The sequence below is a fragment of the Pituophis catenifer genome, unplaced genomic scaffold (assembly GCF_029215685.1).
Source record: "Pituophis catenifer annectens isolate HBS135680 unplaced genomic scaffold, rPitCat1.0.hap2 SCAF_7, whole genome shotgun sequence".
NCBI classification, from domain to species: Eukaryota; Metazoa; Chordata; class Lepidosauria; order Squamata; family Colubridae; genus Pituophis; species Pituophis catenifer.
In genome coordinates this window covers 45,272,207-45,287,951 of record NW_027256887.1, presented here as the reverse complement: position 1 = coordinate 45,287,951, position 15,745 = coordinate 45,272,207, and positions in this window count along the sequence as shown.

The following is a 15,745-nucleotide window of genomic DNA, read 5'->3' as shown; positions in this document are numbered from 1 at the left end:
TAACTGTCAGGAAATTTCTCCTTAGTTCTAGGTTGCTTCTGTCTTTGATTAGTTTCCACCCATTGCTGCTTCTCCTACCCTCAGGTGCTTTGGAGACTGGCTTCGCTCCCTCTTTTTTGTGGCAACCCCTGAGATATCGGAACACTGCTATCATGTCACCACATGTCCTTTTCATTAAACTAGACTTACCCAATTCCAGCAACCGTTCTTCATATGTTTTAGCTCTTCTCTGCTCTCTTAGTCTCAACATCTTTTTTACATCATGGTGACCAAAATTGGATGCAGTATTCCAAGTGTGGCCTTACCAAGACATTATAAAGTGGTATTAACACTTCACGTGATCTTGATTCTATCTCTATGCAGTCTAGAACTGTGTTGGCTTTTTTGGCAGCTGCAGCACACTGCTGGGTCATATTTAAGTGATTGTCCACTAGGACTCCAAGATTCCTCTCACAGTTACTACGATTGAGCAAGGTACCACATATACTGTATCCGTGCATTTTGTTTTTCTTACCTAAATGTAGAACCTTACTTTTTTCACCATTGAATTTCATTTTGTTAGATAGCGCCCAATGTTCAAGTCTGTGAAGATCCTTCTGTATCTTAAGCTTATCTTCTGGAGTGTTGGCTATTCCTGCTAGCTTGTGTCATCTGCAAATTTGATGAGCTCCTCATCTATCCTCTTGTCCAAGTCATTGATGAAGATGTTGAAGAGCACTGGGCCTAAAACAGAGCCCTGGGGTACTCCACTGCATATTACTCTCTATGTAGATGCAGTTCCATTGAGGACTACACGTTGAGTGCGGTTGCTCAGCGAGTTACAAATCCATCTGGTGGTGATGCTGCCTAGCCCACATTTTTCTACTTTATCTAGTAGTAAGTTATGGTCTACTTTATCAAATGCCTTACCGAAGTTCAAGTAAATTATATCAGTATTCCTCTGGTCCACTAATTTTGTCACTTTGTCAAAGAATGCAATAAGATTAGTCTGGCATGATCTGTTTTTGACAAACCCATGTTGGCTTTTAGTTATTAATTTGTTTGCTTCTAGGTGTTTGCTGATTTGTTGCTTGATTATCTTTTCCAGAATCTTCCCTGGTATTGAGGTCAGGCTGATAGGTCTGTAGTGTCCTGGATCTTTTTTTTTTTTTTTTTTTTTTTTTTAAGATAGGAACTACATTAGCTTTTTTTCAAATCCTCTAGCAGTTCCCCTGTGCTCCAGGATCTTTGAAAGATATAGTTCAATGGTTCTGAGATCTCGTCTGCAAATTCCTTCAGAACCTTGGGGTGTAATCCATCTGGTCCTGGTGATATGAACTCGTCTAGGGTAGACAGGTGCTCACTTATCATTTTCTTCCCTATTTTAACTTATTTTCCTAATCTGTTTTTTAGAAGCTGTAATCTTAAATATTTGAACTGGTCAGACGTATGAACATTATATGCCTTTCTTGTTTAAAGCACAATAACAAAACCATGGGTGACAATCCCATCTGGGAATGACTTAGAATAAATGATTATCTGAATGTGTGTATGCACATTTTACTTTAGTTTTAACAATAATTGAGCCATCATTGTAATGCACAATTTCTTCCCATTCTGTTAAAATTGGGTAAACACAAATTATTCCCAATTGTCCATCAAAATAGGCACACTTGATTAATTTATGTAATGATAATAAAATAAAAAATAAAATAAATAAATAAAAGAACTTTCTGAGCAAGCCTTGCAATATTTCTAAATTTAGTCTTGATGCTAATCTTAGGCATTTTTGAATCCACTTTGATGGGACTATGAGAGCTATATTCTTCCCAAGGGGTAAGACCACCACAATCACCACTTCAAGACAGGTGGTTATCTCCCAAGGATGCCTTTAATTACCACACATACTCAGCCATCCATTATCTTTCTGGCTGCTTTCACCAACCAAGTGAGACAACAGCCCAATTTTAATGGTGTGTGAGAATGACCTTGGGAAAGAGAAGGAAGAGCCACATAATAGGCATGGTTGAGAGGAACCCTGGTGGCACAGTGTTTAAAGTGCATTATTGCAGGCAAACACTGCCCACAGCCTGGGGTTCAATTGTGACAGGGCTCAAGGTTGACTCAGCCTTCCATGCTTTCAAGGTTGATAAAATGAGGACCCAGATTGTTGGGCATAATATGCAAAAAATGCTCTGCATTGTAAACCACCCAGAGAGAGGGGCGGTATATAAGCCTAATTGCTATTGATATTGCTATGGTCAGATATGAGGCAACTGAGCTCACAGAAGGACTGGAAGCATGGCAACTGCCTCAGAAAGAACTCTAATTTCTGGGATTGTAAAAGTGCGATGGGACAGATATACATTCAGATTTGTGAGATTCTCTTAATAACCTTACAATAAAGATTGAGCTAGTAGTTCTGTGTGTATTTGTCTGGACTATGTCACAAGTGGTTATCAATCCACATGGAAGAGACAATGTAGAAATTGGATCATTTCCTGAAGATCAAAGTGGTCTGAGGTTATCTGGTAAAATATCACCTTTGTAAAATAGAATATAGAGATGATCTTCTTAGGGAAAGATTTTGAGAGGCACTAAAGACTGATACCAATGTTTTGCTGTATTCTATCTTATACCAAATATAATAAAGGCAGGGCTATTTTGTGTTTCTTTCTTATGTTTTCCAGTTTATCAGAAGTAAGTTGCCATTTTACCTCTCTTAATAGGTCACCATTCCTTTCCCAAAGATATCTCCAGCATTCAGCTCTGAGTGAATATAAACAAATTTATTTTTCAAAATGTTTGCACATTCATTATAGTGACAGCCAAACATTTTTTTGGCCTATCAGTCTTTAAAACAGTGGTCCACAAACTCATTAATTTCTTCATGATTCTTTAGAGTGTTCATCAACACCAAAAATCTGTTATATGAAAATAATTTAATATTACTTAACTAATAATTCTATGATTAATAATAACAAAATAATGGATAGTCCAATTGATCCTTGGGGATAAATATTGATCATGTTGGGGAACCCTGCCTTATGATTTGGGTAATTTTAAACAGTACTATTGGGAAGCAATGTTGACTCTGTATTTATATGTTCTGTTTATTTTAGGCAATTTACTTTTTGTATTAAGTTGAATTTGGAAACCTTGAAAGTTTACCTTTCCAGAATGATAAGAAATATTCTGTCAGTGGTTTCCATATTTACAATTGAAAAAAGGGGTTTAAATTAGATAAAAGAAGTTATGGATTTGACTTTGTAAAAAAATGAATTTGAAATTGTACTATGTAGTAATGATGGAAATGAAGAATGTCTTAGTCTTATATTCATGAAGACCAATCTGGCTTTTTGCCAAAAAGACAACTTAGAGATAATGTGACAACTCTTTTGAACATTATTGAATACTTACAATACTATAATGAGAAGCATAATATTTTTGGATGCAGAGAAAACCTTTGACAATTTAAATGGGTCTGTATGTTTGAAGCCCTGGAAGATATGAACTTCAGGGAGAAATTTATTCAAGGAGTTAAAGTGATTTGTATGTCTATGGAGATTCTAAGTCATCCAGGTCATGGTTGTCCCAAAGGTGCTTTTTCAAGAGGCAACTGGACTGTCTTGTTTTTCTTTGAATATGTTTCACTTCTCATCCAAGAAGCTCTGACTGGTAGGAAATGGAAGGATTTATATTCCTTGCAGACAGCTGGTCATTTGCATTCTTTTAGAGAGCTGTTGAGGCCACTTGGAGATTTATCTGTGTCCTCAGGATCACACTAAACTTGTTCACAATAATTCCACTCACTCATTAGAATAGGTATGTGGACGATATGTGGGTCAGGATCAAAACACAGAAATTGGAAATCTCACCATTCACTGAAGCAGAAAATGGGAGTTAACCGAACCCTACACCACTGACCTGAAGGCCTGCCTACCAGAAAAGATGGGAAAGAAAAAGAACTAAATCACATAAAGGAAGCCCTCCGAACGTGTGGCGATCCCAAGTGGGCCTTCATCAAATCCCAGCAGGAGCTCCTCCATAACAGACAAAGAAGAGAACAATAAACGAAATAATGTTGTCATTCCATACATTGCAGGAATATCTGAAAAACTCAAAAGGATCTTCAGCCAACACAACATACATGCACACTTTAAACCCAAGAATACTCTATGTCTAAGGCTTGTCCATCCCAGGGATAAAACACCCAGACACAAACTGAGCAATGTGGTATATGCAGTACAATACAGTGAGACGTGCAGATCTATTTATTGGGGAAACAAAACAACCACTTCATAAACGCATGGGAGATCATCACAACATCTGCATTTAAAAGACAAAGGCCACTCTTTTGAAGACAGCAAAGTCCACATTTTGGACAGAAAGGACTGCTGGTTTGAAAGAGGAGTCAAAGAGGCTATTTATGTCTAAATTGAACAACCCTCTCTCAACAGAGTGGGAGGGACATCATCTATCTCCAGTGTACAATACAGTCCTTTCAGCAGGTCCAAGAAGGCTCCAGACCCATTTGCACTACTCAGGTGACCCCAAGGACACAGATAAATCTCCAAGTGGCCTCAACAAGTCTCTAAAAGAATGCAAATGGCCAGCTATCAAATATAAATCCTTCCATTTCCCACCATCCAGTCAGAGCTGAAGAAGCTTCTTAGATGAGAAGCAAAATGTCTTCAAAGAAAAACAAGAGCACTTTTGGGACAAAGTGATTGTACTTTGCAGCAAGCAAAATGATTATTAAAGAACGTTTAACTGAAATGTATGAAATTCAAAAGGGTATGAGACAAGAATGTCCTTTATCTCCTCTGCTTATATTGGTGCTGGAAGTTTTGAATAGGGATATTACATGAGAAAATAATAGGCATAGATATTAAATAAAGTTTATAAATTGAGACTATTTGATGATGACTTATATTTCTGCAAGACCCAAAAACTGGAATAGAATACTTAATAAGAAACTAAATGTTAAGAATATGGCTTTTCAGGATTATGAAATATTGACCAAAAAGTCATGTTTCAAAGTGGAGAAAAGGGTAAAATATCTTTTGACAAATACCAAACTTTGTACCTGTGTGGAATGATATAAAAAACGTATGAAGATGGAATAACTTGCAGTTATCTTTATTGGGTAGAATCTCTGTAATTAAGATAAATGTTTTACCAAAGATGTTATTTTTTTATTTCAGAGTTTACTGATACTTATAACTGACACTCCATTTTTAAACAATGCAAATTGATATTTCAAAATGCATATGGCAAGAAAAAAACCAAGATAAAAGATATAAACTTCATCCTAAAGAAAAAGAATATTTGGGTTTACCAGATTTGAAATTGTACTGTGATGCCTGTTTGGTCTGGATAAAAGAGCGGACAACTCTAAAACAAGAGACTATTTGAATTAGAAGGCCATGAACTAAGATTTGGATGGCACGCCTAATGACATAACAAAGTTAAATGTTGATTTTAACAGTCATTGTTATATGTGCCATTCTAAGGGTTTGGAACAAATCTCTGCAAAAGTACCTCTTCAGGTGTCACCTCAGGAAGCCTTTTTTAGAAAAGAAATGATGATGAGGCTAGACTGGTGGACCTATGGTCAAATAATACTTTTTAATCAAGGTGAACCTACCCTCAAATTCAAAGAATAACTGGAATCAGAAGAATGTGTCTGTCACTGGTTTATATATTTACAATTGAAAGAAAGGTTTAAATTAGAAAACTTTTGGATTTGACTTTGTAAAAAATGAATTGGAAATTGGTGTGGTAATGATGAACACATTTTTTTTTTTTTTAATTTGATTTATATGCAGCCCTTCTCCGGAGACTCAGGGCGGCTTACAATGTGCTCAGCAATAGCCTTCATACTTTTGTATATTTATACAAAGTCAGCTTATTGCCCCCACAAACTGGGTCCTCATTTAACCTACCTTAGAAAGGATGGAAGGCTGAGTCAACCTTGAGCCTTGGAGAGATTCGAACCAGCAGTAAATTGCCAAGGTTTATAAACTGTTGTTGAAATTGAATTTGGAGACTGAATATGTAAAGCATTGCATGATCCAATGGGCAAAGAATTTGGGATATAATGCTTAAACAATGGGAAAACATGTTGCAAAGGGTCTAAAATTTACATTAAATTATAGCTTAAAATAATTTTTTATGAAATAATGTACTGTTGGTATTTAATACTGGATATACTGTCAAAAATATATAAAAAACTATTATTTTAACATAAATTTGCATTAAACCTTTTCATTGAGGTGGCTCAATGGTTGCAGTACTGCAGGTTACTTCTCTGACTGATTGCTGCCTGCAATTTGGCACTTCGAATCTCAGCAAGCTCAAGGTTGATTCAGCCTTCTATCCTTCCGAGGTCAGTAAAATGAGGACCCAGATTGTTGGGGACAATATGCTGACTCTGTAAACTGCTTAGAGAGGGCTATACAGAACACTGTGAAGCAGTATATAAGTCTAAGTGCTATTGTTATTGTTCAAAATTAAGTACATTTATAACAACTATTCATAAAGAATTTAAGACTATAATTCTGGTCAATTTATTCAAAGAGCTGAAATCTGTGATTAAAACCCCATTAATATGGCTATAAATATTTGTGTCAGTGCTAACAATCAAATATGAATGGCTTAGGCCTGGGGTACTTGCAGAACCATCTTCTGCCATTCTCCCATAGTCCTGTGTGCTCTCACAGAGCGGGCCTCCTCAGGGTGCCATCAGTCAGACAATGTCAGCTGGCGGCCCCCAGGGGGAGAGTGTTCTCTGTGGGAGTGCCAACCCTCTGGAACGGTTTGCCCACCGGGCTTAGGACAGCCCCCGACCTCCTCTCCTTCCGCCGCGAACTGAAGACATGGCTTTTTCATCAAATGGACTGACCCGTTGAGGGGGGTTTTTACATTGTAATAATTTTAATTAATTTTAATTGGATTTTAATTTATATTTAATTCATATTGTTGAATTTTTATCTTGTAAGCCGCCCTGAGTCCTTCGGGAGAAGGGCGGCATATAAATTGCAATAAAAGAAAATAAAAATGAATAAAATGAATCAGTTCAGAAGGTTTGAAATAGAACCTTAATTTAAAACCTAAAGGGCAGAGAATAAACTGGATAATATGATTAATGCATCATCTTTCTACTTTATTCCTATTTATTCTGACAAAGTCATGACCTTCCCTGTTAGATAAAGTGAAAGATTACTTCAGTAAAAAAGAAAGTGTATGTTGGCTGTTCTCTGTCTCTCTTAATGAAGATTATATTGGATTGGTCATATTTTTTAAAAATATATAAATACTGATATTTCACTTACCACAATCCTTAGTTTATATTATGTAAAAATATCCATAGGGATACTGCTAAGAGCTGTTCCTCACCATGAAGTCTATTAGTCTTTGAGCTGGCAAAAATTCATGTTGGCATATACTGTGTCCTTTCATTGCTGAGATCTATTCTGCCACAGTAACAAGGCAGACGAGTTAGGATTGTGACTATCTTAGTTTTCTTTCTACCACGTGTCATCCTATTGGGGGAAAGCAACCACCAATCTCTTTTTATAATGTGGGAGATTGCAGGATGGGGTGAATTTAGATGGATGATTAGAATACAGGTTTAACTAACTTGTCTGGTGGTTCAAGTAATATGCTCAGGCATAAAAAGGGTGTGAGGTAAAGCAATTAGGAACTCTCCCAGTGATCTTTGCATTCCCTCCTTTCCACCTGTAACCTGTTGGTCAGGCTATTTCTGAACAGCAATTGTGAGGTTCTACACCTGTGCTCAGAAAATTACAGGTCTCTAGACAATTAGTGTTTCATTCTGTTCTTGGTTATATGTGACAGATAATAGAACCAGCATTTTTTCAGAATATTAAACCATGTTTAAAGACTAGCATTTTTTCAGAAAAACCCCATAACTATGCTTATTTGTTTTTATTCAGTTACAGTGATGACAATGCACCGTTGGGAGGCTTGAAAAAACAGTTAAGGGTTAGATCATTATGAAGAAAATCTATGTGGTTCCTAAGAATTAAAAAATGACTTGATTGGACATATCAATCAAGCAGTCTTCATCAGAACTAGGAAATGACCGCTTGAAATTAGTCAGGCAGATGCTTTTGTGGCCTGCTCTCTCCTACAGGCAAAGCCAAAATGGACTTTCATTTCAAAGAAGGCACTGCTGCAGACAAGAAGACAGATTTCCCTCTACCCTCTTCATACCCCTTTTTCTAAATGGATAACTATACGATTGTATTATAAATTTTTATCAATTGAAAGACATTGTACTTTGTTTTTAATGTTCAAGAGGGTTTTTGCAAACACTAGTGCTTAAGAATTTGGCTACTTTGTCAACTACAGTGGGTGATGTAGCTAAGTAAACAATTATTTAGAAATCATTAAAGTTCCACTCATCACTCAGATAAATATATTGCTCCAATGTCTCCTGGTAAACCATATCGCTTATATCTGAATACACCTCAATTATGCCAATGCAAAACATCCTGGAAGTGGTTTCCATAGCACATTCCATCCCAAACTACCAATACCAATTTTAGCCTAGCCTGTCCTGTTAATTCAGAACAGTGTGGCTAATGTTTCAGTTCAGTGAATTATTTATTCTATACATAAACATCTGATTAGATTTGTCTCTCTTACAATCATATCGTTAGCTTAGTTTTTGAAGCATGCCATTAAAGTTCCATGGGATCTATGTTTCCTGTTGATTTGGATGTAACTACAGATTCCCCTTGAGTTAGGGTGATAATTGGGATTGGATAAGCAATATGATCATAAAGCACAATGCAATTGTATTGCTTAGTGACAGCAGCCTGGTGATTCCTGTTGCTATTGTTAAGTGAGAATCTCACATGACCTTGACACAGGAAGAGGTGCTAAAATTGTGCTCCAGGAAAGCAGGTTGGCGCTATGGAGACCAACTGAGTGGGTGCTATATGTGAGTGCATGAAGGGTGGGCACTTCCATTTATGGTAATTTTGAAGCTGGGCAGCCTTCTAAATCTAAATAACAATGACAGTTATAATGATAAAAGCTGTGAACCTTTGAAATGGTTAATTATGTGCTAATAGTGGTACTTTTTCCAGATATGAATGAAGATCCACACAGAGAACAGGAACCTGAATGATTAAGATCTGGTTGTAAATAAATATGCTGTAGACATACAGTATGGCAAAAATAATGTGCAGGAGTTACATTGTGATGAAAATTCTAGTGATAATTTTTATATTGATATAAAAGCATAAACTGAAAATAGAATGATACATTACCAAAGAGGCTCTAGGGACTTAATTCTAAGCAATGACAAGGTTACATTGAGTGAACTCAATGTTTAGCATTCATACAGTGTTCTGTTATAAATTCTTTATTTTGTACTACTATCATGCTGGATTGGATTGTTTAAAGCATTATGGTTATTATAAATTGGTTGCACAGTCAGCCAGATATTTAAACTGGATTTGGCATTTTTATCCACCTATCAAATCACTCCTAAGGACCTGGAATAGGCAGATGTTGATGTTGACAGTATTAAAGGTATCATTGCATGATGGAAGCTGTTCCAAGTAAAGCTGTTTTTGCAATTGACTGATGTCAATGCTGACATTGACATCAGTGGTACTTCAGAGGTTTTGGGATTGCACCCAAGACCTCTATTGCTATTGGTACTATTTTTGCTTTCTTTTGCCACAGCCATTCTATCCACAGTATATTTTCAAGCCTTTGTGTTTGTTATCTTCTCTAGTTCTTTCTCCTCTATTCTACAGAATAACCAATAACGTTGGTTATTCAATTATGTGGCAGAGAGTTGAATGCCTTCTTGTAATCAATCCAAGCTACATTCAAGTTGGTTTTCTTTCTCTTGCAGTTTTCTAAAATCATCTTGTCAATTAGGAGTTGATCTTTTATTCCTCTGCTATTGGGGTGATTTCTTTTTTGCTCAGGTGGAAAGAGCTTGTTTTCAACTAGATGCTGTTGGACTGCATCAACTATCAATACCAGTTAGCAATTTGAAAGTTGTTGGTGAGCAGGTAATTGGCCTTCAGTTTCCTGGTACTGCTCCATTTGTTAGATCATTCATTACCAGGTAGGTTTTACCAGATGTTAACCGATCTTCAATTTTAAATCCTCTCAGTATGTTAAACTGTTTGGCAACGAGTGGGTTAGACCAGTCAGATGTTTCACCTCAAAACCATGCAGTTTATCTTCACCTGGTGCTAACCAATTCTTTCTCGTTCCCCCACTATTTCTGCTGTTCATTAGGTATTCTTTGTTCTTCAGCTTCTTTTCTTTCATTTGTCTTAACTTGCTTGCATCTGTTCTTAGTATACTTACCTTATTTTCCAGGCTTTTTTTTCTGATTTTGTGTTCAAGGTGTTCAATTATAACTGCAGTGATTCTGTTCATTACTTGATTTGTTTTTTGCAGCAAGTCTGTATTTATATTTGATATTACAATATTGGCATCTTTTAATAATTGTATCTTTGGAGTATCTTTGGAGTTATTTCTTTGAAACAGTATGGTACCTAGAAGTGGAGTTCTCCCCTGACAATCTGGAGGCTGTGAGTTCAATCTTAGGTAGCGGCAGATATTTGTCTCTCTGGGTGTAAAGAGAAAATATCTGCTATGAGCTCCATGTAGGTGTCAGGAAGGGCATCCGGCCAGTAAACACTCAGGTCCATTCAGTCACTCCAACTCTACACTGATGCAAGAGATTTCAAGGTCATTAAAAGAAAAAAAAGCTGTTTCATTGTGTGTGTTCCAATAGTCTTGCAGCTGTTGGTCTCAGTTGCTCAGCTAACAGTCCTAAGTCCTGTAACCCATTTTTCACCATATTTTCGGGAACTCCACATACCGTATTTTCCCCAAAATAAGACCCCATTTTATTTTCTTTTAGGCCCCAAAATAAGCACCAGATCTTATTTTCGGGGGATGTCTTGCCCGCTTACCTTAGGACCACTGCAGCCATGCCTCCCACGCCCCAATACCTGGCATGTTCCTGCCCAATTTCTTCTGTGGCTGCTTGCAGACGCTCACGACATGATGAGTGACAGGATGCCATGAGGCTCGTCGCACTGGTGTCCCCGCGAACGGCAGGATACTGTGAGGCTCGTGCTGGTGCCGTGTGAGTGGCAGAACACTGCCAGGCTCGTTGCACTGATTCCGCAGCAAGCAGCAGAACGCCGCTAGGCTTGTCGCACTGGTGTTGTTCATCGTGGTACCAGTATGGCAAGCCTCGTGGCTTCTTCTTGCTCACAGCACTAGGGCAACGAGCCTCACTGCGTTCTTCCACTTGCGGCGGCACCAGCGCAACGAGCCTCACTGTGTTCTTCCACTTGCGGCAGCACCAGCACAATGCACCTCACGGCATCCAGTCACAAGTGGCCGCAAGTGGCTGCAGAAGACGTTGGGCAGTGGCACTACAGGTGTCAGGGCATGGGAGGCCTGGCTGCAGCAGTCCTAAGGTAAGCAAGTACGGGGCACGTGGGGCAGCTCCACCCCCCCACCCCAACTTGATTTTTCTGCCTGTGCCTCGCCCCACCTTGTACAACCAGATGGTGGACAGGGCTTAACTAGGGCTTGTTTTTGGGGTACGGATAGGTCATATTTTCAGGGAAACGTAGCATCATCTTTGTTGACTCAGTTAATGACTGATCTAGAATGGGTTTCTGTAAATTACATTTCACCATGTTATTTATGGGAGAGATTCTTCATCTGGCTCAGATGAGACCTATCCAATATGGTTGAACCTCTGGCACAGTTCTCATTTTTCTCAGAGCATACAAGCCCCCTAATGACATTAAGGCAGTGCCTCACTACGGGAGATTGTACACAGACACACAATGTAATGTAATTTAACATTATGGTTCATCTCACATTCAGATGTTTAGACTGGATTTGACATTTTTATCTACTTAGTCCTTTATTATTATAATTTTCTTCTGCCTTTTAAAAAATATTTTTGGTCAAGTCAAGGCAGCAAATATTCCTAATACTTCTGCTTATTTATTGGGATGCCGTCAGATTAATCCCAGGTTTGACCTGAAAAACCCAGTTCTTGAATATCAAAAGTAGTCATATTTTTTCTTGAAAGTGTTAAATTTCTGATAGCAGGCAATTACTGTTGTTTGGCAATTATCGCATTAACTATTGACTCAACAGTTGCTTTATGTACGTAATTTTTCTTCTTCTTACGGATTTGACCCCTTTTTCTGATCACATGTTGGGTTGCCTATATTAAGCTTACATATATCAGCGTTATCACAGAACTTCAAAACTGTTCATGAACTTTTTGCCTCCTCTGGCCAGACACATTAACATGTACATTACTGTTACAGATTTTGTTGAAACATGTCAATAAGAAAAACTAAATTTGTAATAAATGCTGGCCCAAGAATTATATTTTTTAAAAGTCAACGTAATATTCCCCTAAACTAAATACTTTTTAAATAATACAATACCATAATTTAAAACTGGGAGAGCAAGATAAAGAAAATATCTTATAAAGATAAATACTACATCAAGACTATGCAAAACCTTGGCTCTTCTTGAAGATGGGAAGAGAACATTTAAGATTCCATTTCCAACAATAAAATATTTTGAGATTGCACAAGTGAAAGAGGATTAAGAGTCAAAGGAACACATAACCTAAAAGATTGAATAATTAATCTCAAAAGCTGGTCAAAAAAAAATGCAAAGTTGTTAAACAATTACAGTTTACAGCCTATTCCTAACCAAACTGTCTGAATGCCTGATGCAAAACTTACCTTCTAAAGAAGCTCAGCAATAATCAAGTGCTGTTGATCAGCAAGTACTGTTGATCATGCGAACCAGAAAAGAACCTAGGGAGTTGTTCCTCTTAGTTGTTTTCCCTAGGAAACTAGTGGATTATATTCTCTTGTATCACTACTACTGACAATTTAATAACAGTTTTGGGCAGTATCTTAGACCACCTTTCTACAATTGCATATATTCATGTTGCAAACTACTATTTCTATCACTAGCTTCAGCAGCATCACATTTAACCTCCAGTTCTATTTTCTTTTATTATTTCTTTTTCATTCTATTTCTCATTTTTCATAATTGTGTTTGTTAATTAGTAAGCATATTGACTATACACACATGAGAAATATAGCACACATCAAATGTAAGGAACATATGAAATATTGTGTGAAATAATGTTGCTAATAATTAAAGTAAAAATAAATAAAAATCTCTATGCAATTACTTGGCAGTAAGCATTGCTGATTTCAATAGGGCTTCTGAAGAGATATGTATAAGAAATCCAATATTTGAATTAGAATTCTTTGGATAAAATTCTCTTAAATGCAATGAGACTGTTGGGCAAATACCTATTCATTCATGACTGTCATCTATACATGTCAGCATATTAACTGCACTATTAAGAAAACATTCCTCATTTGTACTAGAAGATTTTGTAGAATTATCTCACAGTGGTACAGGTAGAAAGAAAAATGTAAAACATAGATTGAAATAGAAGAAATAAATATGTAGAATATCACTTAGTGATATGTAGATATCACTTACCTGTTACTGAGAATCTTGCAGAGCTTTGAAATCCAAGAACTATGGAATGCAAGCGAAATATGTATCTCAAAATCACCACCGGGAATCCTGGGAAAATGTTAAAGGTGTCATAGTAAGTTGTCAATAACAATAATTTCTAATAGTATAGAAAAAATGATTTGGATTTCCTTTTCACCCACTCTAAATTTGTTTCACATTCTTTCATTTATGTGGAAGAATTTAGGCTCTTTCTCATGACTCACTTCCTTAAAAGACAAAACAGCACTGGAAGAAGAAAGAGGGTGTGCCCTGACATGTAGGCTTCACATCAAAGTAATGTCTATAATTTATTCCATCATTCTCCTCTTGTGAAATTGGAGATCCACCCAGCATTTTTTATTGGCACATTTTATTGGAAACAGAATTCTGGACTATCCACTGTCATCATTGTTTCATGTTTGAATAACCCAATTCTATACATTTTCTGGAGGAACTACCATACAAGAAATATTCTACAGTCTGAATGTTTTTTCAAAAGTAAGCCACACTAAATTCAGGTGCAGTAGTAATCTGACATATCACATAGGTTTTATTACTGCATCTAAATACATAAAATTAGAGATAGAGATCATTGAGCAATACATAATTGCTGTTTTTCATTCAGTCACATGGCTGAGCAAATGTGATATATCTTAGCTGATGTATTAAAATGTAAATTTATAATTATTAAAAAAAAAATAAACCCAATTCAAAAAGTACAGTTTTCATTTACAAAATCATTCAAAACAAGGACTGGGAACCTATGGCACTCCTGATGTTGTTTGATCTCAATTTCTATATAGCCAGCTAATTGGACATCCAATGACATTGAGAAGGCTTGTTTTCCCTGATTTAAGGCACTTCCACTGCAAACAGTAACTAGGACACTATGTATAATTTGAAATATAAAATCACACTACTTATTACACTACTCCTTTTTAATCATTTTTTAAAATATGGGAATAGTTCTTCAATATTAGAAAAATTGAAATAGCATTATTCATGAAATTCAGCACAAAATTAGAACACAAAACTAGAATCTATTAACCTAGATAATTTGTAATCTGACATAGATGAAAATCCAAAAGCTTTATGAGAAGTTCAGTTCTAAGAATTGTTAGGGTTTATTTCTATAGTAGACAAGGGAATAGAGACAAGGGAAATTTACATTGTATTTATTAAAAAATAATTTGCATGAAGTTCAATGTACTATCAAGTAAGCATGTATATATCCAGTCTTTAGATGCAATGGTTTTAAGTTGGCCAATCAAACAGGAAAAATTCAAGGTTACTCTTCACATCCCCTTATTCATTACATGAACATGATCAATAAATGCTTTTTTTAAACTATGTCCTTGTGTCATTGTCTTTATATTAACCTCTTGAGACACTTTAAAGTCATCCTAACTGGTCTAGGTTTAAAGTAGTGTTTTCCCCTCTTTTACTACACAGTTTCTGCTATGCACATAATTTTGTGTGCTTCACCAATACTGCTGAAATTGGAGTCTGCACAGTACCTATGGACACTTTGGCCTTCTGCAGTCATTGCCCTTGAATTGGCCTCCATACTCATGTCGCTTGTGCTGCAGAAGATGCAAGACACCTGGCTTTTGCAGAACTACCTTAGACTTAGAATAACTTAGTGTACATTTAAAGTGAAAAAATTCACTTTAAATGTACACTAAGCGGCATACATTAAAATGAAATTTCATTGCATACAGCTCTCAAAGGGTCACCACCTCCGATCTACACTACTGTGGAAATAATATCTGACTGTTCCATTCCATAGTGTTTTCAAGACTTTGACAGGCTCCTGACCAGCACAGATTTAATGATGTTTGAAGAGCATTAGACTTTCCTTTCAAAGAAAGTATTAATACTGTTTTGAAGCATTGCTAAAGCTATATTTAAAAAAAAAAGGACTAGCACACTTGAAAGAGTGCTAGTCCTGACAGATAAACATGTGGAGAAAAAACATGGAACTTTGTTTTTATATGTGACATTGGCAACAAGATTATTATATGCCAAAGATGGAAAAAAGAATATATACGCACAATGGAAGAATGGATTAAAATTAATGGAGCAAGCCTGAGATTGACTGCTTGTTTAGAGACAATAATTTGACTAAATTTCATGTGACTGGAGATTTCTTTCAAGATAAAAAATC